Source organism: Tursiops truncatus, chromosome 4 (genome assembly GCF_011762595.2).
Source record: "Tursiops truncatus isolate mTurTru1 chromosome 4, mTurTru1.mat.Y, whole genome shotgun sequence".
Taxonomy (NCBI): Eukaryota; Metazoa; Chordata; class Mammalia; order Artiodactyla; family Delphinidae; genus Tursiops; species Tursiops truncatus.
The window spans coordinates 115,435,957-115,460,354 of record NC_047037.1 but is presented as its reverse complement, the minus strand read 5'-3'; the positions used below and the strand labels follow the sequence as shown (position 1 = coordinate 115,460,354).

The following is a 24,398-nucleotide window of genomic DNA, read 5'->3' as shown; positions in this document are numbered from 1 at the left end:
CTAGTTTCTGTCAAAACTTCTCTAATTTCTTACTTTTTTTGTATATAATTTGTCTTTTATTTTCTGGCTGTCTTCAATATTTTCTCTTTGCCTTAAATGTTCAGCCATTTGAATCTGATGTGCCTAGATTTGAGCATTTTTTTTCTCTGCCCTATTTTATCTGTGTTCTCTTTCAGGGATTCCAGTTATGCTTCTGTTAGATTTTTTAATCTTTATGTTTTAACTTGGATAATTCCTACTGACTTATCTTTAGACTCCATGATTCTTTTCTGAACTATTTCAAGTCTGCAGATGAGTCTGTCAAAGTCATTTTTTTATGACTACTATCACTGATTTTTATTTTTAGAATTTCTTTAAACTCTTATATTTTTCATTTTTCTGCTGAAATTACCATTCTAACAATTCTAGTGAATTCTAACAATTCACTAGAAACTGTTTAGATAGTTTCTATTTCTCTATTGAGATTCTCTATTTGTTTCCTTATTATGTGTATGTTTTATTGCATTGGCCAAAAAGTTTGTTTGGGTTTTTCATAACATCTTATGGAAAAACTCAAACGAACTTTTTGGCCAACCCAATACTTTAAATACTTCAATATATGTTGAATCACTGCTTTACAGTCTCTGGTAATTCCATCTTTTTTTTTTTTTTTTTTTTTTTTTCCTTTTTGGAATCTGTGCCTATTTACTTATTTTTCTTCTTTTCTTCTTCTTTACGTATCTAGTAAGTTTTTATTGGATGATGGACATTATTGAGCTTACTTTCTTGACTGTCTGGATTTTATGGTCTTTGTTAATAGAATGTTGAATTATGTTCAAGTGGACAGTTAATTTTCTAGAGTATGTGATTAATCATTTTGAGTGTTGCTTTTAAGCTTTATTGGGAAATTTCTGTAGTGGAAGTTTTTGTAGTGCTATATTAGCTACATCTTATGTATGTTTTTTCTTAATTTTAATGAATGCTCAGATTAAGTTCAAAAAGAGAAGTATGGTACATGATAATCTATTATAAGGATTTGTCATTATAAATTTCTCATTAAACTGCCTTATTTAGAAGAACCATGTAATCTTCACTCATTCATTCACCCATCAATTATTATTCCCATGAGAACTAAGAAGATATTAATAAGGAAGAGGCAGATTCTTGGATTTTAGAGTGGGAAATGTACCAAGAGTGGTGGGAATTCTGAGGAAAGGGTAGAGACTTCTGGTTTCAGGAGGTGGTGGGAAGTCAGATTCACGGAGAAAGTGACATTTGAATTGGAAATGGAAGGATTTACATCATGAGGTTTGATGGAGGAAAGGATATTCCAGGCATAGCTAAGACATATAGACAATTTTGGAGAACCAGTAAAAATCAATTTTCAAAGGTGTCAAATGTGTTAAATGGGGTAATTATAATAGTACTTCATATGGTTACTGCACACATAAAATGAAATAGTGCATTAAATTGCGTAGAAAAAAATTTGGCATGTGGTAATTACTAAAATATTGTTTATTTGACAGATTTTGGGAGCATTTTTTAAGCAGGTATGCTAAGCTTATATATCATTAAAAATATTAAATATGAATATATCATTACCTTTGTAACAGATATTTAAAACTGTTGTTATTTTTGTTACTAAAATTATTAAATATTTGTCATATTTTTAAGATTAGTCATTACTGAGAACCTTCTATAAAGATAGACATTTTAATATTGGTTATTACTCAGAAATACATGTCATAATAGTAGAGAAATATGCTTTGAACTTGGCTTTGAAAGGTTTAGATCAACAAATATCTGAACAATTTTACAAAAATAATTTTTCCCTTCAGTGATACATAATTTACATTTGAAATTTATAATTGGTCTTTGTCATGTTTGATGACCTTGACTTTTTGACATCATTGCCAAGTATTCAAATCTATTATATGGATTCATGTTCTTGTGTTATATCTAGTAATTGATCCATTCTTCATTATGTTAAACCTATTTGGATGTAGAAGGATGGGCTTCTTCCTAATTAACCTTAACTGTTATGATGAAATTATATTACAGACTGACACTGGCAGTTTATTTTATGACATTGTTTATTCAGTGTTTAGAAAAGCACTTAATCATTTAATCTAATAGACTTTCAAATGATAGATTGTTCTGGAAGCCAAAATTTGGCTTTGACATTTAAAAAAAAGCATGTTTGACACAAAATTAGGTAAATAATAATGAAAATATTAAGTACCCAGGAGCCATATTTAAATAGTATGCAGACTTTTTATAGAAAATTACATAAATTTCTTGGACTTTAATTATATATAGCAATAAATCAGTAAGAAGATGCATTACTATGTTGAAAGAAATATTGTTCATAGGAGTCGAGATATCATAGGAGACATTCATGTGTTCAAGAACATCAGAAAAGAGGGCTTGTGATTGATGCAAGCCTCTAATACGGAGGCTGGCATTTTTATTTCCTTTTAAGTTAAAGTTCAAGGGTATTCTGTAGTATTTTCTGAGCTGCTTCTACTTTTGCAGGTAATGAGAAAACAAATAACCAAATATAGCTCTAGATTTCAAGATGTTTACAATTAGATAAGACATATTTGTATGGGCGAATAAAATTTTTAAAATTTCTTGTTTAACCACATTACTTTATAAATAAGGAAATTATGTTACTTTAGCTATTCATAGGATGATAGGATTTTGTGGCAGAGTTGGGGCTCAACTCAAGGATTTTTTTTCTTTCTTTCTACATTAAACAATGAAAGATGGCTGTGCCTTATTTTCTCCTTCTGTAAAATGGGTATTATTATCATGCCTTATGCATTTTATCATAATCATTGTGAGGATTAACTGAAGAAATACTTGTAAAGCAAATATTAATTATTAGGAACATAGTAAGGACTCAGTATGTGAAACCATCAGCAGCAGCATTGGTTCTATGTTATCTGGCAAAGACTATATTTAGTGCCATAGGAGTTTAGATAAAAGAATGATAATGAAGAATGGAGAAGGCAGATTCGCAGTCAGGTAGTAGAAAACCACAGTACACACTTGTAAAACTAAGTCTTCTAGAGAAAGACAATTTGGGTATAAATTTTCTGCCACTTACTAACATTAGAATTATGGACAATTTAGTTATAATTTTAAAAGCTTTAGTTTCCTCCAGTTTATAATGATAAAACCTATGCCCAAGTGTATCAGGGGCACAAACTTGGTGTATTATAAATAGCCAGTATATGTTAGCTTTTATTTTACTACTAACCGAACAATTTGATAAAATCTGGCAATTGGCTAGTTAGGTCAGTACAGCCAGAGGAAGTATATATTCAAACTAGCTCGTACTATACACATAAGGCTTAACTCTCAAAATTTAGTCGCATCAAGGTTGGATTTTGCCAAGGTTATAAATGAAATTTTAAGTTGTCTTAATAACAACTAGAAATATTTATTTTGCTATTTCTTTTCCATTTTACTTTCAAACAGTTTTGTTGTCTTTTTTTATAAGGATCTCTCAATGAAATGTGTTTAATAAGAACTCTTTGCTTTAAAAAGTTATGTAATTAGTGTTGAAATAATGCTGATAAGTAACATATGGTGATGATATAAATACTACAGTAGATTTTTCTCTTACAATTATTAAAAAATTGGAAAAGTTTGGTGTCTGTTGTGTTAGTCTAACAGAAGCAATGGGAACAGGATCTTATCATTTCATATTATATTGCTCACTGACAGAAAAGTGAATTATATATCACTAAAAATAGAATTTTAACCTCCCACTGTAAAAGGGAAATTCTATATTGATAGATATTGACCCTGATGTTTTAATGTATATATACCTAATTTAAGATTTCTAATGTATTTAGAAATTAGAAGGTATATATTATAAAATATTGATAGTAATTTAATGCTAAGAAAAATTAGAAACAAGTAAGAAACAAAATAACAGTTTCATTTTTTTTTCCTTTGTCCTTTGAATAAGATCCAACAGACATACTTCAAGAGTAAGGGTATATTAAATATCTACTGCTACATAACAATGAATCCAAAACCTAGCAGCTTAAAAGAACAAGCATTTCTTATTTCATGGACTTTGGGAGTGGCTTAGCTGGGCAGTTTTGGCTTAATGTGTCTCATGTAGTTGAAGTCAAGCTGTTGGCCAGGACTGTAGTCTCATCTGAAGTCTTGACTAAGGTAAAGTCTGCTTCTGATCTCATTCGCATGGTGCTGGCAGGCCTCAGTTCCTCACAGGCTGCTGCACAGAGAGTATCATTTTCTCTCTGGCTAGTGGCCAGAGGCCTCCTCAGTTCCCTGTCATATTAGCCTCTCTATGGGGCAACTCACAACATAGAAGCTGGCTTTCCCTAGAGTAAGTGACTCAAGAGAGAGAGGGCCCAAGGCAGAAGCCACAGGGTTTTATAACCTAACCTTGCAGATGACACACCACCACTTCTGCTATATCCTGTTGCTCATACATACCAACTCTGATAAGAAGTGGGAGGAGATGTTACAGTAAGCAGGAGACTGGAATCCTTGGGAGCCATTTTGGAGACTGGCTACCACTGAGAGGAAATGGTTCTCCTTACTTGCTGACAGAGAGAGTTGCTTACCTTGTCTGAGGATTCTGGGCCTATATCCCCTGCCTTAGATGATGATTTCTGTGAGACTAGCCTGTAAATTCAATAAGTCCTTACCTTAATGATTACTTTGTAAAAAGACAAAGCTTCTGGTCTAAGCAGACATTTGCTTATTTTTTTCCCATGGCTTCCTCCACAGCATTTAGCCTGTTTGGTCAGTTCTTCAGGGTTCTGAATCTCTCTCTATAAAGCAGATTGGAAGGAGGCCTCACTGAGGATATTTATATAAGGTGGTAGAATTCCTTTTATGCCATCTCACCCCTAGAGTCCATGTTTCCACAGTTATTCATCTGCATGCAAGACTGGATTGAAAACAGTTCTTTCACAGTTTAGGACTTCTTACCTCTCTTTTTGTGAACAAAAAAGGAATTGGTAAAACTGGGGTCCTTTCCAACAGACTGTTTAAGGAAGATCACAGTTGGGTTATCTCTGTGACCAGTTGACATGTATAATAAGATTTGAAGAGTCGATGGAAATAGTAAGTTTAACATGTCAATCGGTGGCTTATCAAAGTGATCATCCTTGACTAGTTGGAGGAATTTTGTTTCATTTAAATTGCATCTATTTTTCACTCAGAACAGATGAATGAAAGAGTATTTAGGCTTTACTCCTGATCCGACGGATTTTTTTTTTTTAAATCCAGGCTCCAGTACTTACTGTATAATTGATTCTGGGCATCTGATGGATGGCAGGGAAGCCACACCCCCAAGGTCTCTTTCTAGAAACTGCCTTATTTTCTCTTTCCATATGTTTTTAGCCTGCATTTTGGAGTTGAACTTAAGTGCTTATGCAAATATATCAAGGGAGTGATGATTGCTATATGTATTGTCTTAAGCTGTGGATGGCTGGAGAAGAGTAGCGGGCAAGAGCGTAGCCTGACTCTGAAGAGTGGAGCCACTCTTTCAGCTTAATTAACCACATGGGGTGGATTTTATTATTGTTCCCAAACATATGCTCTGTCCCTAAGAGGTATACATCCATTCCTTTTGCCATGTGACTGTCAACGCCTTCCACTAGGCAAAATACACTTCCCATATCACTGTTAAGCTTGATCATGTGACTTTATTTGCACAAGAGCAGAAATAATTCTTCATCAGCCTGGATCCCAGAATAAGATATATAGAACAATGTTGAGCAGAGTTGTATTAACTCTTAGACCTTGAGTGAGAAATGGATGTTTATTGTTGCAAACTCCTTAGACTTTAGAGTCATTTGTTTCCATAACCAAAGCTGATTAGTACACTATATAGACTGTGAAATGGTCATATACTGTGATGGACCCTGTGGACAATATTCCATGACTGCCAACCATAGCGCAGGCTGTCCCCTTGCACTCATTAAGAAAGGACTGATGGTATCCATTGTTTTACACATTTGAAAGTAATGAGGAACAGAACTTTCAACTGTGAAGAATATCCATAAGTATGTATGTTTTCTATCACTATATAATGGATGATCAATAGGCTAGATGGCAGTGAGCAGCTTAAGTTCAAAAAGAGAAATGTGGTACATATTAGTCTGTTATAAGTGTTTGACATTAGAAGTTTCTCAGGAAAGTGACTGTTTAGAAGAACTATGGTATCTTCATTCTTTATTCATCCATCAATTATTCCCATGAGGACTAGGAGGATATTATCAAGGAAGAGATAGATTCTTGGATTAGAACAAGAATGTATGAAGGGTGGTGGAAATCCTGAGGGAAGAGTATAGATTTCTCGTTTCAGGAGGTTGTGCGAAGTCACGTTTATGGAGGAAGTGACATTTGAATTGACCGGGAAGGAAGGATTTACCTTAACGAGGTTTGATGGAGGAAAAGACATTCCAGAAGGTCAGATTCATGAGCAAAATGTCAGAGATGGAAAAGCATGGATGGTTATGAGAAACAATAAGTATTTTAATTTTAATGGAACATGAGGCACATGGAGGAAAATAGGCTCAGGTGAGAGTGTGAAAAGACTTGAATATTAGACACTGGAGTTCAGGCTTTGATTTCTAGGAAATGGGGAAGCACCAGAGATTTTCAAGTGGGGGATTATATGACTATTGTTATTTCTCAGAAAGATATATATATATATATATATATATATATATATATATATATATGAGAAATAAGTAGTATATTTGATTCTTCCTATCTATTGTTCTTCTATCTTTTCCCTTTTCTAAAAAACATAATATGAAAATAAATAGTCACTTAAGAACCTTATCAAATTGAGTGCTTCTTAGAGAATTCTGATCTCTGGCAAATAAATCTTATCAAATTTTGCTTTCAGCACTCACCTATCTGTTTAGAAACTTTAAGTCTTTCCTTACTTCCTGTTCATCAATTCTAAATCTACTGCCTAGTTGCCAGCTTTTCTGTAATATGATCCCAAGATTTGTGGTAGGACTTCCAGTGTGAAGACATGGAAGCCTACAATGAATAGACGAATAGGAGATGACAGGAAGGACATAAGGGAGAATCTGAAATCCTAGCGGCCATAAAAGATAGTCTTGCTCTCTTTTAAGGAGGCGGCCCAGCCATTTTATATCTGAAGCTACTTGCCTGTAGGTCATATACATAAGTGATAAAATTGATGTTTAACCTCAGGTATGATTTATTATAAAGTCATTTAAAACCTTTACTATTACCCAATGTTGGAGGGAACAAGAATTTACCAGACTTGGCAGAACATACCAACTATCACAGAAAGACCAAGATATTGATCTAACTTGTTCTAACATCTAGGGCACTCTTAGTTTTGTAGGCTGATTCCAAAGGCAAATATTCAGCATCTTGCTTACTTTGATCATTTAAGATAAACCTGAGAATGGATAGTATATTCGAGTACTCTGTGAAAAATTTGATAAATACTTAAATTTCTCCATTCTTGGTTATCATCACTACTTCTCGTGGTCTGTAGTTAACTCTAGTCAAAATGGGAAAAAAAAAAAAGTATCTCAGTCTATTTCAGACTTAGAGAAGGCAAAGTTGAGAAGTCTATATGCTGCTTTCCAGAACAATCTGGGGTCAAGAGTAGTGGTGGTGCTTATCAGGAGAATAAAGTCTAAGGGCAAATACCACGAATTCGTAAGGTAAGAGCAGGAGTTTTCTGGGAATTGAACTGAGAAGAGGGGATGAGATGATCACAGAGTTTGGAGAAAGGCTTCCAGGTTTGTTTATTTTCCCCCTTCAAGTTTTATTGAAGTATAGTTTACATATAATAAAATGCACTTACAGTAGGATGAGTTTTAACAAATGTGTAACTCACATACACCACCAAAATCAAGACATAGAACACTCATCACTCCTCCCAAAGTAACCGTATATCCCTTTCAGTTGATTCCTCTTATCCCTGGCTCCAGGCAACCAATGACTGAGTAAAGTAGCTTTAATGTATTCAATCTTTTGTGCTTATCTTTTGTTCCGCATAATATTTTTGAAATGCTTCTATGCTGTTTCTACATCCATAGCTCTTTACCACTGAACTACTAGGGAAGTCCCACATTATATTTATGTTTGAATGTTTGATCAACCTTACATTCTTGGATGAATTATCCTTTGTTATGGTTTATTTTAACATTACTGGATTTGATTTGCTCATTTTCTTCAGGATTTTTCCTGAAGAAATTTTAAATTAAAATTTAAAATTTAAAACTGTTCCTATAAATGTCAAAAGCATACTGAATTTTATTATTTTTTGAGTCAGCTTTGATAATTTGTCTTTCAAATAATTTTCTCATTTATGTTGTCAAATTTATAGGGATATGGTTGTTCACAATATTCCCTTATAATTTTCTCTTAACATCAGTAACTTCTGCAGTGATATTTCTTCTTTAACTTACAAAATATTGGTAATTTAGATCCTTTCTCTATTTTATTTTTTGATTGGCCTAGCTAGACCTATTTAATTGATCTTTTCAAAGATCTGCATTTGCTTTCATTGATTTTCTCTATTGTTGGTCCATTTTCTATATTACTGATTTTGACTCAGCTTTATTTTTTCTCCTTTCTACCTCTTTGTGTTTAATTTTCTTTACTAGCTTCTTATCACAGGAGCTTGGATCATGGATATTAGATCTTTCTTATTTCCTTGTATAAGAATGTAAAGCTATAGATTTCCCTCAAAGTACTGCTTTAACTGCAACTAAGGTTTTGATAAGTTATGTTTTCATATTTGTTAGTTCAAAATATTTTCTAAATTCCCTGTGACCTCTCTGACCTGTGGCTATTTAGAAGTGTTTTGTTTAATTTCCCTATACTGGGGGATTCTCTGGATTTTTGTTGTTGTTGTTGTTATTGATGCCTTGTTTAAATCCTTTATAGTCAGGGAACATATTTTGATTTATTTTAATAATTTTAAAATTTGAATAATGTGGATGTACTTAATGACACTGAATTGTACACTAAAAATTGTTAAAGTGGTAACTTTTATGCTATGTGTATTTACCACAATAACAATTGTTAGCTATCATTTCTGAGTATAATAATTTTGAAACTGTCTATTAAGACAATTTTTGAGACTTGATTTATGTCTCAGGTCTATTTGGTCTGTGGTAACTTTTCCAGTGCCAGTGTTGTTGGCTAGAGTGTTTGATAACTATCAATTAGGTCAGTTCTTTGAGAATGTTGTTCAAGTCTTCTGTAGCCTCACTGATCTTCTGTCTGGTTGTTCTATGAATTAACAGAAAGGAATTTTGAAATTTCTAACTATAATTGCAGATTTTTCTTTTCAGTTATATTAATTTTTGTTTAGTGCATTCTTAGAGCTCTGTTCTTGAGTGCATGTCTACTTAGTGTTATGTCTTGTTCATGATTGACCACTGTATCACGAGGAAAGGTCCATTTTTTTTCCCTAATGATATTCCTTGCTCTGAAGTCTACTTTGTATATAACTACCCAACTCTCCTGTATTTAGTAATTGCATAATGCACATTTTTTCCCATTCTTTTATTTGAACCCTATCTGAAATTTTACATTTCAAGTGTGATTCTTACTGTCATTTTCTTTTATTGTTGTTTTAGTCCAACATGCTCACTTAACTTTATTATAACTATCAATGTGATTGGGTTAAATCTATGACCTTACTCTACATTTTCTATTTGTTTCAGGGTTTTTTCTTTTTCTTTTCTTTTTTTTTCCTTTGGTTGTTGTTTTCTTCTTCTTTTCCTGTTATGTTTTTTGTTGAGTATTTTTGACTATCATTTTATCTCCACTCAAATTAATATCTATACCTCAATTCTCAATTTTTTTAGTGATTATTCTGTGTTGAAGGTTTACATATGCATACTTAAGTTATCACAGTTTACTTTCAAATAATATATCTCTTCTCTACTTTATGACAGTATACTGCCATTCCTCCCTCCTGTTTTTTGTGCTGTTTGTATCATACATTTACAAACCCTACCATACATTTATAAATCCCAGCATATGGTTTTTATTTAAATAGTCTATTTTTTGTGTGTGTGTAGTACAGTGTACTATATTCTTTTTTTAAAGGTTTCTTTTTTTATTGAATGAAAGATTCTTTAAATTCTATAGTGTTTTACAATTTTCAAAAGTTTCACACATATAATTTCCCATTATAACCCTTTTTCCCCCTTACCCCTCTATTGCTCCTCCCCCCGTTCCTTCTTCCCACTGATAACCACTAGTTTGTTCTCTATGTCTGTGAGTCTACTTTTTGTTTATTCAATAGTTTGTTGTATTTTTTAGATTCCACATATAAGTGATATCATACATTATTTGTCTTTCTCTGTCTGATTTATTTCACTTAGCATAATGACCTCCAAGTCCATCTACATTGCTGCAAAGGCAAAATTTCATTCTTTTTTATGGCTGAGTAACATTCCATTTTTTATATATATATATTTTTTTTTTTCTTTCTTTTTGGATGTTTCTGCATGTGAAACATATCATACACTTTTAGAGGTGGAAAACCCCTTTCTATTTCATACCAAATTATAAGATTCTCTAGAAATAAGACATTATGCTCAAATATCTAAAATGGAATTAAGAATAGAATATAATTTTCAGACAAGTGCAAACTACTCTGGTATGCAGGTCAAAATCATTAATGTAATGGCTATGACTACCTACTTCAGAGAAAACATGAAAAAGGAATGGGCATTTTCAAGAAGAAAAACATGAACAGAGGAAAGAACTGGAAAAAATTCCATCAAAGTCCCATAGGCTCTAACCATGTCTAATGCTCTTCCCTAAACCAATCTCTGTGGCCACAGAACGCAGTACCATGGTTGGCTTAGTCTGAGCCAGCATTGGAACCCCTTTCAAAAGAGACAAAAATTTGGGAGTCTTCAGCATGAAGACGACATGTAAAGCCACTGAAATGAATAAGATCACCCAGGAAGAAAATTTAGAGAAGAGCCCCAGGAGGGCTCAAGAGGAAATAACTTTCAAGAGGAAAAACATGAACTATATATATATATGTATGTATATATATATATATATATATATATATATCACATCTTCTTTATCCATTTATCTGTTGGTGGACATTTAGGTTGCTTTCATACCTTCACAAGTGTAAATAATGCTGCTATGAACATTGGGATGCATGTATCTTTTCAAATTAGTGTTTTGGGGTTTTTGTTTTTGGGGTTTTTTTTTTTTTTTGGATATATACCAAGGAGTGGAATTGCTGGGTAATATGGTGGTTCTACTACTTTTAGTTTTTTGAGAAAATTCCATACTGTTTTTGACAGTGGCTGCACCAATTTACATTCCCACCAGCAGTGCATGAGGGTTCCCCTTTCTCCATATCCTTGTCAACATTTGTTATTTTTGTTCTTTTTGATGATAGTCATTCTGATGGGTGTGAAGTGGTAACTCACTGTGGCTTTGATTTTCATTTCCCTGTTGATTAGAGATGTGGAGCATCTTTTCATGTGCCTGTGGGCCAATTATCTTTTAAGTATATTAAAAATGAGGACAATTTTCTTTTCTTTTTTTTTTTTGACAATTTTCTTTTATATTTACTTATATTTACTGTTTCTGGTGTTCTTAATTCCTTTGCATAGATTCAAATCTCAATCTGATACACTTTTCCTGTGCCCCTCAAATTTCCTTTAACATTCCTTTCAGTGCAGATTTGCTGGTGGAAAATTTTTGCAGCACATGTTTATCTGGATTCTTTACTTCACTTTTTGAAGGGTATTTATGCTGTGCTCTCAGGGTTTTAACCAGCGGAAGGCGATGTGCCTCTCCACAGTTGGAGATGGGGAGGCACAGCTACACCTCCAGGCTCTCAATGAAGCTGGAGTTCTTCCTGGTCGTGGCACTGAATTTGTAGATGAGGTTGTTTCAATTCAAGGCTTGACAAGAAAAGAGAATAGTTGCTCTCAACAGTCTGCTAGAACAATAAAAATATTACTAGGAAATGGTAATAGTTTACTTGTAATAGATCAATAGTAATTTGTAGTGTCATTCAAATATTGAATTTTTTTTTTTCCTAGCAAGAAGTTTACTAGTGTGAGTTTTAGATTGATTTTCATTCCTGGAGAAGAATTGGTCTAGGTTTGCTTTCGATGTATGTCTGTTTGTTCTCTCCAAGGCAGTGCTTGTTTGTTTTTCCTCTTGAAAATGCCCATTCCTTTTTCATGTTGTCTCTGAAGTAGGTAATCATAGCCATTACATTAATGATTTTGACCTGAGTACCGGAGTAGTGTGCCTCTTGTCTGAAAATTCTATTCTATTCTTAATTCCATTTTAGATATTTGTACATAATGTTTCTAGAGGATCTTATAATTTGCTACAAAATAGAAAGGGGTTTTCCACCTCTAAAAACCCATGATTTGTTTCACATGCAGAAGTGTCCAAACTTTGTAAGGACAGGTTGATGGCCAGAGCTTATATTATATAGCAATACAATTAGTGAGTTACCTCTTGCCAATATATTTTTTCATTATATATTGGAACTCATGAATTATGATGCCACTTTTCTTCATTCTGTGATAGAACTTTTGCCTATCATATTCTGAAGCTAATCACCATCAGAGTGGCAGTTGTATATATCTTGATAGACCCAGCTCTGTTATATACTGGTGTGTGACTTTTGGCAAGATATTGAACCTCTAATCTTCAGTTCCCATTTCTGACATTTGTTTAGCTCACAGGGTTATTGTGAGTTTAACGAGATAATGCACATAAACCACTCAGTTACAGTGTCTGCCATACTGATGAAATCAATGTCAAGCATTATTTTAATTAGCTTTCATGTTCAGTGAAATACATGAAATTAAATAAAATTGAATCCTCTCCATTATGGATACTTCAGGAAGCATGGAGAGGACACAAGAGAGATAAACAGTTGAATGGATAAATGTTAATGTTTTTATAATTTAATGGAATGTCTTAGTAACTATGATATAAAAAGAATGCAAATGGTTTCTTGAGAAGCTTTTTGTTGTAAAGCAGAACTAACGGTACAACACAATAGGAAGGTCACTGGGCTTTGTATCAGCAGACTTTGCTTTATCATGGCTCTATCACTTCCTATTACCTAATTTTTGCAAATATAGCTTTTATCCTTTCTGGCCTTACATAGGAGATAAACTGCTTCTGGAGCCCCTTGACAAAAGTGAGAAAGGTTCTGATGCTCTGTCTGGAAGGACCATTGGTAGCCATGAATAGATGAGCTATACTCCTGAAGTAAGTAACTGAATGCCACTTGTTATGGGCTAAATTGTGTCTCCCTCTCCCCCCACCACCCCGAATTTATGTGTTGAAGTCTTAGCTCCTAGTACCACAAAATGGGACTGTATTTGGAGATATGGCCTTTAAGAAAATAATTAAGGTTGAATGATGTCATTGGAGTGAACCCTAATCCAATATGACTGATGTCCTTATAAGAAGAGGAGATTAGGACACAGACATACACAGAGGGAAGACCCTGTGAAGACACAGGGAGAAGACAGCCACCTACAAGGCCTTCAGAAGAAACTAACCCTGCTGACACCTTGATCTTGGACTTCTAGCCTCTAGAACCATGAGTAAATAAATTCCTGTTGTTTGAGCCACCTGGTCTATGGTACTTTGTTATAGCATCCCTAGCAACTAATACACCACCTGTCACCTTTGCCCAGAGTCTCCTTGTTAAACTGGCTTCTTCAAGGGCTTGGGGACTTCACTATGTGGGTAATATCATAAACTTATGAGGAGCCCTCTTCATGCTTCCCTTAAATAAAAAGAATTAAATTAAATGTGTGCAAAGTGAAAAATGACTGAGCCCACATTTGAAAGACTCTGTTTTCCTTTAAATGCTGGGGTTTGACAATATGTCATAGATTAAAGCCCATCAAGATATGGCAATGTGGCTAGCTGTGGCTCTTCTCTGAACCCATGAACTAAGTTCGCTTTACACAGAAAGATTCCTCTGAAGGAGGAGAGCAAAGAAAAAAGGTAGGCACATCCTTCTAGTTTCCAGAGATTGATATATGAATATTAGATGCTGCTATCTAGCCTAAAAGGAAAGTGAGTGTGCCCTCAAGACAAATGTACTGAAGGAGTGACTGCCTTTAGGAAGCCAAAGGGATAGTTCAGATAATCTGACCATTACAAAAGCTCACTAGGGAAGACCTCATGTTCTGAACGTTAAATTTTCAAGTGGTTCTTTTGTCATCAAAAGTAGCAGGTTCATTGCAAAATGTGGGTGACTTGCAACAGCATTTTAAGTTAACAGCTAGTATTTGTTTGTTGTTGCTGCCATAACAAATTACCTCAAATTCGGCAGCTTAAAACAACACCCATTCCTTATCTTATCGTCTGTGAGGTCAGAATCTGGGCATAACATGGCTCAGCTAGGTTCTCTCAGCTCAGCACCTTCTAAAGGCTGAAATCAAGGTGCCAGACAGCCTGGGCTCTTACCTGGAGGCTCTGGGGAAGAGTCTGCTTCCAAGCTCACTGGTGGTTTTTAGAATCCAGTTGTAGGACTGAGGTCCCCATTTCCTTAACCCCCTTCTTTTTCAAGCCAACGGTAGCAGGTCAAATCCTTCTCCTGCTTTGACTGACTTTCTCTTCTGTGACCAGCTGGAGAAAGATCTCTGATTTTAAGGGCTCATGTGATTAGATTAGGTCTACCTGGATAATCTCCCTATTTTAAAGTCAGCTGATTAGTGATCTTAATTACATCTTCCAAGTTCCTTTTGCTATATAATCTAATATATTCCTGGGAGTAATGAACAAATATTACAGGAGCCAGAATTCTGCCAACCACACATCTTTAAGTGATATTCTCTTAACTTACCTAAATGAATTTTTATTTCATTTTGGAATAGTTATGAACATGTAGGTAGCATTTAAGTAATGGCATTTTGACTTCCATGGATGCACATGTCTTTGCTTTCTTTCTTTTTTTTTTTTTTTTGCAGTAAGTGGGCCTCTCACTGTTGTGGCCTCTCCCGTTGTGGAGCACAGGCGCCAGACGCGCAGGCTCAGCGGCCATGGCTCACGGGCCCAGCCGCTCCCGGCATGTGGGATCTTCCCGGACCGGGGCACGAAACCTTGTCCCCTGCATCGGCAGGCGGACTCTCAACCACTGCACCACCAGGGAAGCCCAATAATTTGCATTTTTAATGAGTTCTTAGTAATGATATTACTACTAGTCCAGCATCCACGCTTTGGAAACCACTGCTTTAGTTTGTTTTATTTTTATTTTTTTCTATTTATGAAAAAGCACACATTTGCTGCTTCATGTCTCTGGAGATACCTGTAATATACATGTTACTATAAATATTTTATACTTATCTCATCAAATAATGTGCATAGAGTAGAAACCTGAGAAAAAAAGTGGCATGGAAAGAAAGGAGCCTGGTCATCAATGATACTTAGGACATTTCCTTATATGTACCATGCAATGATGAGTTTGTTTTTAATCCCTTATTTATTTTCTTGCTTTATCTAAATATGACCCTATAAATATTAGACATAAGACAGTAAGAGGGTCTGGTGACAATGGAGAGCCAAAGAAGAAATGAATTGTTAACATTCAAATGTTTCCATTGGAAGTGAAATGTTCAGGGGAAATTTTTTTAATCCTTATTTAAATCTCATGCTTCATCTACTGAACCAAATACCCATGCTTCATCTACTGAATGAAATAGGAAATATCTGCTAAAACTTTATCCCAAAATGTAGTAAAGTACTTTTGTCAGTGGTATAATTGTCCACGCTGAATAAGGCTATGTCTATTCAAAAATGTTTGTTATCTCCTTTTCATGGGGAAGGAGAAATATATTTCATTGTGAAGGTGGGAAATCTTTCAGCAAAGTAGGATATTGTTTCTTACAGATGACAGTTATTTCTTTCATGTTATGTAATTCCTATTGATGGTAATTATCACTAATTCTAATGAAGATGATATTGATGAATTGGTTATCATAATAGTGGTTACTATTTATTAATACCGAGTATATAATACCAGATATTACTATATAAGCGAAAGGTCAAAACTCGAATCTGTAAATGGAGACATTGAAAAAAAACATTCTCTGTTCAATTTATTGAACGTGGCAAGGTTACATGTAAGATACAGTAGACATGGGCTTTGGAAGCATAGAAGCAAGTGGAAGTTTCAGAGGAGATGAAAAGAATTCTGATCAAAGAAGAGGGAAAAAGATGATAATGAAAAGCGTTACTTTCCCTTTTCTCCATGATGTCACAGTGGATTTCTAATTCTCTTTTCTGACTTGTTTTCTTCAATACAGCTCTAGCCAGTCTGCTAGTTTCTTAGAACCTCATTGGGAAAAGCAGGAAAATATATTCCTCAAAACCTCCAATATTCTACATGGAATCTTTTGAAGTCCAGGGAATCTGACTCTGAAATAAGTTCCCCCAAGCACCCCTGCTTAGAAGGAAAGAGCACCAAAGGCCATGGGAGAGAGCAAATGGGTTTTACACCTTGACATTGTTAAGAAATTTCTAATTTCTTAAATTTCTTGCAATTTTGATACTTAAATTTTTAATATTCGTGCTTTGAATTTTAATAAACTGAAAATGATTTATACTATGAGTTTGTGACAAGAATAGACTTAGGAGCAATGCCAAAAGTTAATATGTAGCCCAGCACTGGGCTGAGGCTCTAGTTGCCGGGGGCAGTTCATGACCAAATAGGCAGTTAGGTATGTATCCTGTGTAGGGTGGGCCATTTTTACATAAAGGTGACAATGAATTGGAAGCAAATGAACAAAACTGCCAGTTGGTAAACCTTGGGTTTACCTCAGATCGTTGATGATTCATGAAATCTGGAATAACAACCCCAAGAATTCTCCCTTATATCAGCAAGTTTGTTGCTGTTCAAAGATGCTTCCCTGGGAGCTTAGAAGCTTGAAGCAACTACAAAAGTTCCAGAGGGTTTTGTCACATAAGAAGCCAGAGATAAATATCTGCTAGGTGCCACTGTATATTTTTCTTTCTTCAAGTTACAAATTGCCACTATGAATCCTAGAACCAGATAGCACTCACGTAACGTACTTTGAGATTAAGTGGTTGATCCATCAATGGGAGTGAATTTACATGTGTAGAAATGTCTTTCAAACCAAAATGTAGCGGCATGTGGGTCTAGAAGGGTCAATAATAGGTATTAAAATCCTGCCAGATAGGTTTGGGGTCCATGTGTCTGTTGTGTATATGATGTGGCAGAGGTCCTGCTTACAAGAGCGGCCTATTTCTGTTTGAAGGTTGTTATATTTGGGGAGAAGGGAGGGTTTTTCTTACTCTGACTTAGCTTCTAAGAGACATGGTAAGAGAAAGGGAAAAGTTAATGGAGAAAACAAAATACGCTGTGGCCTTGGGGAATATTCTGCAGAGAAGAAGTATAGCAACGTTCTTTTTCACCAGCTTCATGAAGTGTAATGACTGGTACTAAAGAGACAGAAATACTAGTTTAAAGTGCATGTGATGTGCCAGGCAGTAGGCTAGATGTTTACATTTGATTCCAATTATCAACCAATTTGGGGAAACTGAGGCTCAGAGTAGCAGAAGGAATATGGATGGATTGTAAGTCCGGGTGTATCTGGCTCCCAAGCCCACCCCACATCCTGAAGTGCTGACAAAATCTGACTGGAACAGCCACCGTGACCTGCATGACTTCTGCAAAAGTCACAGTGTTCTCATATGTAAAACAGTAGATCATCTTCTAAGGTTTAATCAAAAATCTAAAAACATGACTGCATTCCCAGGAAGTTAAAAGAATTTCACAAGGGCATTGGCAAAATCTCTTCTACCACAGGCTAAGGAATTTCCCCCAACTTTGTAAAAACACTCACACCCATTTAACTTCAGTTTATTCAAAGTCCTTTGGGTGTAAATAAATGAGATGTTTTAACAAGGTAATTACTTTTAGAAAATAGATAGCATAACAAATTACAGAACAATTGGCACCAGGAATAACTTTCTTGGTTTTACTTCTTCTAGATTGGCTAATTTATTTTCATTCCCCAAGAGGAGCAAGGAACGTTGAGCATGGCCCTAATTAAAGTCCTGTCACAAGTGTCATAGAAATTTAGGCTCGCACTAAAGCCTTGACTTCAGCTGCAAATCTCTAAGTGACCTGGTCCCTGCTCACCTCTCCAGCTCGTCTCCCACCTCTCACGCGAAGCCGCATTAGCCCTCTTGCTGTTCTTTGAACACTCCAGACTCTACTACCCCAGGCCTTTCTCTTCTCATTGCCTGGAATGCTCTTCCCATAGATACTTTCTTGGTTTATTCCCTTACTGCATTCAGATTTTGACACTGAGGGCTCCGCATCACAGTGGCGTTGTTGGACCACGCCGGCCTGAAGAGTGTGTTCCATCTACCCCCATGGGCCCTCTCTATACTTTTGCTCCACTCTGTTTTTCTTCATAGCACTTACTCTTATATTGCACGTTTATTCTTTTATTTATTCCCCAAACCCTTCAATAAAACCCCACTCTAAGCTCCAAGAGTGCAAGGAACGTGCTTATCTTGTTTTATCAGTCTACTCTAGCTCCTAAGGCAACCCTGGTCAAGCCAATGCCAATAAATGCCATATTTGCTGAATCAAGTGGTTGTAACTTTTGTTTAAAATGTTTAAAAGTATTTCATCTGAATAAAGCTTCTCATGGAAATTAAAACCAAGCAAAAGAGCTCATCAGATTAGTTTTTTTCCTCTGTCTTTGACTTCAAAAGCAGTCTGAAAATTCCTGGGATAGGGCAAGACACAGAAGCGGGCATCAGTTTAATTAAAGAGGAGCCATTTGAAATAGGAGAGTCACTTTGACCCCGTGTTAATGAGGGGAAACTGACGTTGCAGCTGGGGCTCCTCTCCTGGCTGTGCTGCTCCTGCCTTGCACATGTGGCTGGAGTACGGTCCCCTGCACCCAGGCTGCCACTGAGACGGCAGGTGGTGCCACTTGCCTGGGCAACCAGGGCATCTCCTGTGGGAAGGTCAGCCATGCAGTGTCATTCATGCGACGACATGGAGGAGCCCTTTCCTCTACAGCAGGTGTTTGGGAGCGAAATTTATGAGGATCCCGGAGTCAGGAACTGGGATAAAACCTGCTTCCTAGGATGCCAGTGTATGGAATAATTACATCTGTGAGTGATAAAGAGATTGAGAGGAGAAAGGCAAGTGGAGTGGGGGCGGGGAGCGGGCAGGATAACTTGCTTATCTGTCCGTTCATGTTCACGTACTCCAGGAGAGAGGGGCTCCCAAGATGCTTCATTGAGCCTTGGATGCATTCCTCACATACAAGTTTACTCTCTCAATTTTGAGAGTATGCTGTGAAGAAAATGTTCATTTATATTAATGACATTTTATTTCAAAATGGAACCTTTTTTTCAAAAGTGGAACCTATAACCCATGTTTTTGAAAGCCTACTATGTGACAGTCTTTGCACTAGCAACTGAGGCCACAAAGTATAACAAAACATGATTCTTCTCGACAAGGTGGGGTATGGAAACAATGTTTTAGGCACCCTGTGAGAGGTATGAACAAGATGTTATGGGCTTCCCATGGAGAATGTATCAGTAACTGGGGGAAGCAGGGAAGGTTTCAGTTAGAAGATGATGGGTGAATTTGAAAGATAGTGGGAATTTTTCAGGCAGAAATGTCAGGGAAAATTTGCACCATGCAAAGAGAGCAACAGCTATCAAAACAATGAACTGGATTTTAGTAACGGCAAGAATTTCGGTTTGGCTGGAGCGTAGGGTGTGTTTTTGTGTGTGTGCGTGTGTCCACTTGGGTGGGTATATCAATGTTTGTTCAGGAAAATTTCAGACACTTTCTAAATTTCAAGGTTGAAATGTTTAATTCAGGGAATTAGAAGCTTATATTCATTGGAAGGCCTTGGGGAGATAAAGATAACTGTAGTGCGGAATATCTATGGAACGATTCTGAAGAGCCACTCAGAAGGTGCTTCAGATCTCATAACCACCCAAGCACCTGCTTGCAATATCTGAGGAATAATGCCCTCTTTTTCTCTCTACCTTCCAAGTCTTGTATGGTGCCTCTCAATGGTTGATTCTAACTCAAAACCTCATAGGAAGGATATTCCCAGCATCCTCTTTGTTGTTGGCTTCTTCCAACCTTAGGGAGACTAGAATGCTGCTGAACTGATGGGAGACAAGTGAGTTCAGTGAGATAGGTAAGGTTGGCTGGCATCCTGTTGTAAGGCTTTCATGACCCAGTACGTGCTTATATTTTATCTTAGAATCATTGGGGAAATTGTTAAATGTCTTAACACAGGGAATGAAATGCTTAACTGAGTTTCAGAAAGATTAATCTGTTACTTTTATTACCAGAAAACTAATTCTATACATTTACAGAGGAAAAAATTAGGGAAGAAACCTATGACATTCTGGTAATTATGCAAAGTTTGGATTAAAGGAATAAAGATAGAAGACAGAGAGGCCAGTTGCTTTCCAAGCTCTTTCCTTGCCTTAACAAACAAGTTTTGGTTCTGTAAACATTAAATTAAATTAGCACCTCTAGTTGTGCTTCCAGAAAGAGAAGTGCCCAGATAGTCTCCACTTTCATACTTCCCAGTCCTTATTCAACTGACTGGAAACAAAAGTCTGTCTCTGCAGAGGTCACCCATGACTTCTGTGGCAGAGATGCTAGCTGTCTATTGGAAATCTGCATTGCCCTCATACAGCTGGAAAGTGGCTGCTTGACTATCGTTCCCAAGCCCTTTGTATCTACATGGGACCATATGACTGAATTCTGTTCCTTGGAATATGGGTAAAAGTGAAATACACCACATCTAGAACTGGTGCGTAAAAGCCTTCCGCACCATCTAATGAGCTCCCTTCCCAGCTGCAGGCCAGATGAAGCCCTGCTGGATGACCTTGGAAGCCACAAAATAAAAGAGTCTCTAGAAACTTAGGTCGGGGGACCTAAGCTTTACCCCTGCACTACATTGCCACCACCAACACCAACTGAACCTTATATAAGCAAGAAAAATACTTCTATTTCACTAAATCACTGGCATTTTGGAGCTTTTCTGTTCCATAGCTGGTAATACTTTTCTTTATGCTACTCTGTAGCAGTAAGTACCATCTCTTTAGCATGTGATGCTGGTGGGCATTTAAGAGCGAATGTCTTTTGGCTACCTGAAAATGTAGATAAGGTATTTAGGAGGGTCTGAATATATAGGATTTTGGAGTCATTGGCACATAGGTAGAAGTTGAAACCATAGGTAGGATGATTCAGGAAAAATGGATAGAATGAGAAAAGAGGGCCAAAGTAGGAATCTTGGGGACTCCAGCAGTAAAGGTGCAGGCAGAGGAACAGGTGGCAGCAAAAAGAGAATAAACTACATTCTGTCCTAGAATTCATGAGAATTCAAAGGAAGTAGGACTAAGTCAAAGGCTGAGGATAAATAATGTTTCACTAGAGTAAGAGACCAAAAGTAAAATTGCTGTGCAGTGAGGAGTGAATAAAGGTAGCGCAAGGAGAGACAGAAACTGCAGCTGATTGTAGATTGCAGCAGTATGGGAAGGAGACACATACCTTCGGGATCAGCAAAGTGAGAAGATGCATGTTTAGTGTGAAGATGAGTTACATAGGCTTGTAAGCTGAAAGAGAAGAGTCACCAAGAGAGGATATATTGAAGATGAAAAAGGAGGTGAACGTTAACAAGGGCTTGGAGGACACAGTAGAATGGAAAATCCATGAGGAGAGGGCCTTCATCTGTTTTGGTTAACACTGTATCCCCAGCTTTGAATATTCTGACACTAGAAGGCACTCGATAAGCAGTTATTGAAAGAACCCATGAAGAGAGGAAAAGGGAAGGGAGGGGAAGATGAAATCGAGAATACAGATAGAGGTGTTATCTTTGGAAGGATGGGGAACATGCAGATAATGTAGGGGGTGGAGTTTGTGACTGATGGTTGCTATTTTCTCTGTGAGGTAGGAGGCTAGGCCATCTGTTAAAAATGAGTGGGCAAGTCCAGCTAAGTGATTTCAGGAAGAATGATAAAGGTTTATAACATTACTGGCATAAATAAATATAGTTATTTACTTAAGATGAAATTACTGGACAATTCTAACAATGCACAAATTGTGAGAATAAATTCATTCATTTGAGATTGTTTAAAGAAAGATTTACAGAACACAGACTACTGGACCACAGGATATATTTAATCTTTGGTAAGATTAAGGTTTAAGCTTAAACCCTGAATATAAATTTGTTTTCAGATTATTTAGAGCAAAGTTGGCTGCATGTTTTATATATTATACAATTTCAGACACTACAGCAGTCTTTCTCCATGAACTGTTTTTTTTCTTCCAGTTTTATTGAGATATAATCGACATACAGCACTGTATATGTTTAAAGTGTACTTTGTCATTTGGAAAATGAAATAGTCGTTAATTTTCTGGATTCAGCTAACAAGTTTTAAATAATGCCTTTTATGAAGAAAACATAAGTGAATAAATTCTATGTGAACACTTAAATAAATATTACAGTGAGAGACTGGCTCTGAATTGTAGATTTCATAATGTTGACCATAACGAAGACTCTTATGGCGATAAAGAGCTGTTTGCTTGGTATTTTAATATAGTGTCAGGCATGTACTTTTGCTTAATTACCCTTTTCCAGACTAGATCCATATAACCTTGGGCATGCCTTCACTCATTCCTTCAAGGAATTTTTACTGAACACTTTCAGAGTGTTGGGGACATAGTGAAGACCAGAATAACATGCTTTTCCTGACCTCATAGAGATGAATAAATGAATATTTTCATTAGCCTCACAATGAGCTCTTCCCAAATTTTCTACATGAACCACAGACTCCTCCCTCTTCACAATTTTATTAAGACTCCATGCTGAATTGGGCTAACCAGTTAATTGCCCATATCTCATTTTGCCATGATCATATGGGAAAAGCAGGGATGTGAGCAAGTCATCATTTCATTTGCTTGGAAGAGTATACTAATACCATGATTAAAGGTTTTATGTTGTGTGAAAGGCTGTGTGAGAGAAGTGGACAGTGGAACCCATGTTTGGTGTGTAAGTAGCAACATTTTAAAATATGGACAAAACACATTTGACTTTTTAAGTACAATGATCTGCAGTATACATATGCTTTGGGGTTACTCTCCATTAGGCTGGGGCATTTCAGAGGTAATGCAATAAATGTCATTATCTGTGGAAGTCCCTTTGGTTATCATTGTATTATGATTTATATTGGTAGTGGGTTCTCTGAGGACAGAAGCTCCTCCAGGGAGATAAAATTTGAATCTTAGCTTTAACCACATATTTTTCCCCCTAATATGGAGTGGCTCTGGAGTTTCATGCTTCAGATAGGAGTTGAACGTTTTAATTTATAATTTTATATTATTATTAGAGAGCAGTGAGTTGAGATTAGGAAATCTTTGTTTTTCAGTCACTGTATGAAGGTAAATATTTCCTACTGTAAGAAGCCGTATTTGCCAAGATAATTTAATTTTACAATGATTATTTATTTTTATTTATTTATTTTTTTTGCGGTATGTGGGCCTCTTACTGTTGTGGCCTCTCCCGTTGCGGAGCACAGGCTCCGGACGCGCAGGCTCAGCGGCCATGACTCACGGGCCCAGCCACTCCGCGGCACGTGGGATCTTCCTGGACCAGGGCACGAACCCGTGTCCCCTGAATTGACAGGCGGACTCTCAACCACTGTGCCACCAGGGAAGCCCCTGCAATGATTACTTTTTAAATCATTAAACTGTGTATATAAATAAAAATAAGCTATAGATTAAAAGGTCCTTTCATATTTATAAATAAAGTAAGGAAATTCTTTTTTGGTGAATGTTACAAATTATTTTTTTATTGTGGAAAAAGACACATAGCTTGAGATGTATTCTTTTTACAGAACTTTAAGTGTACAAAACAGCATTGTTAACTATAAGGACAATGTTGTATAGCTGATCTCAAGAACTTTTCCATCTTGCATGACTGAAACTCTAAATCTGTTGAACAGCAATTCTCCATTTTCCCCTTCCACCAGCCCATGGCAACCACTATTCTTCTTTCTGTTTCTGTGAGTCTGACTATTTTAGATAGTCATATAAGTGACTCCACTACATAAAAGTGGAATCATGTATTATTTGCCCTTCTTTCACTGGTTTATTTCACTTCGCATAATGTCCTCAAGATTTATCCACGTTATTGCATAGGATAGTATTTCCTTTTATTCTTATAGCTGAATATCAATATTCCACTGTGATATATATATATGTGTGTGTGTATATATATATATATATGTGTGTGTGTGTGTATATATATATATGTGTGTGTGTGTATATATATATATATATATATATATATATATATGTACAT

The 24,398-nt window shown here is 36.1% G+C and overlaps 1 long non-coding RNA gene across 2 annotated transcripts in view; it reads left to right on the top strand.

Annotated features, from left to right (window-relative positions):
• Window positions 1-24,398, top strand: part of LOC109547966 (uncharacterized) — a 94,091-nt gene that overhangs the window by 32,836 nt on the left and 36,857 nt on the right. The window contains exon 3 of one of the 2 annotated variants that reach the window (XR_012331564.1): window positions 13,163-13,266. This is a non-coding gene — a long non-coding RNA (uncharacterized lncRNA). Of the gene's footprint in view, window positions 1-13,162; window positions 13,653-24,398 lie in introns of those variants that run through there. The other variant, XR_012331563.1, reaches the window with a different exon arrangement.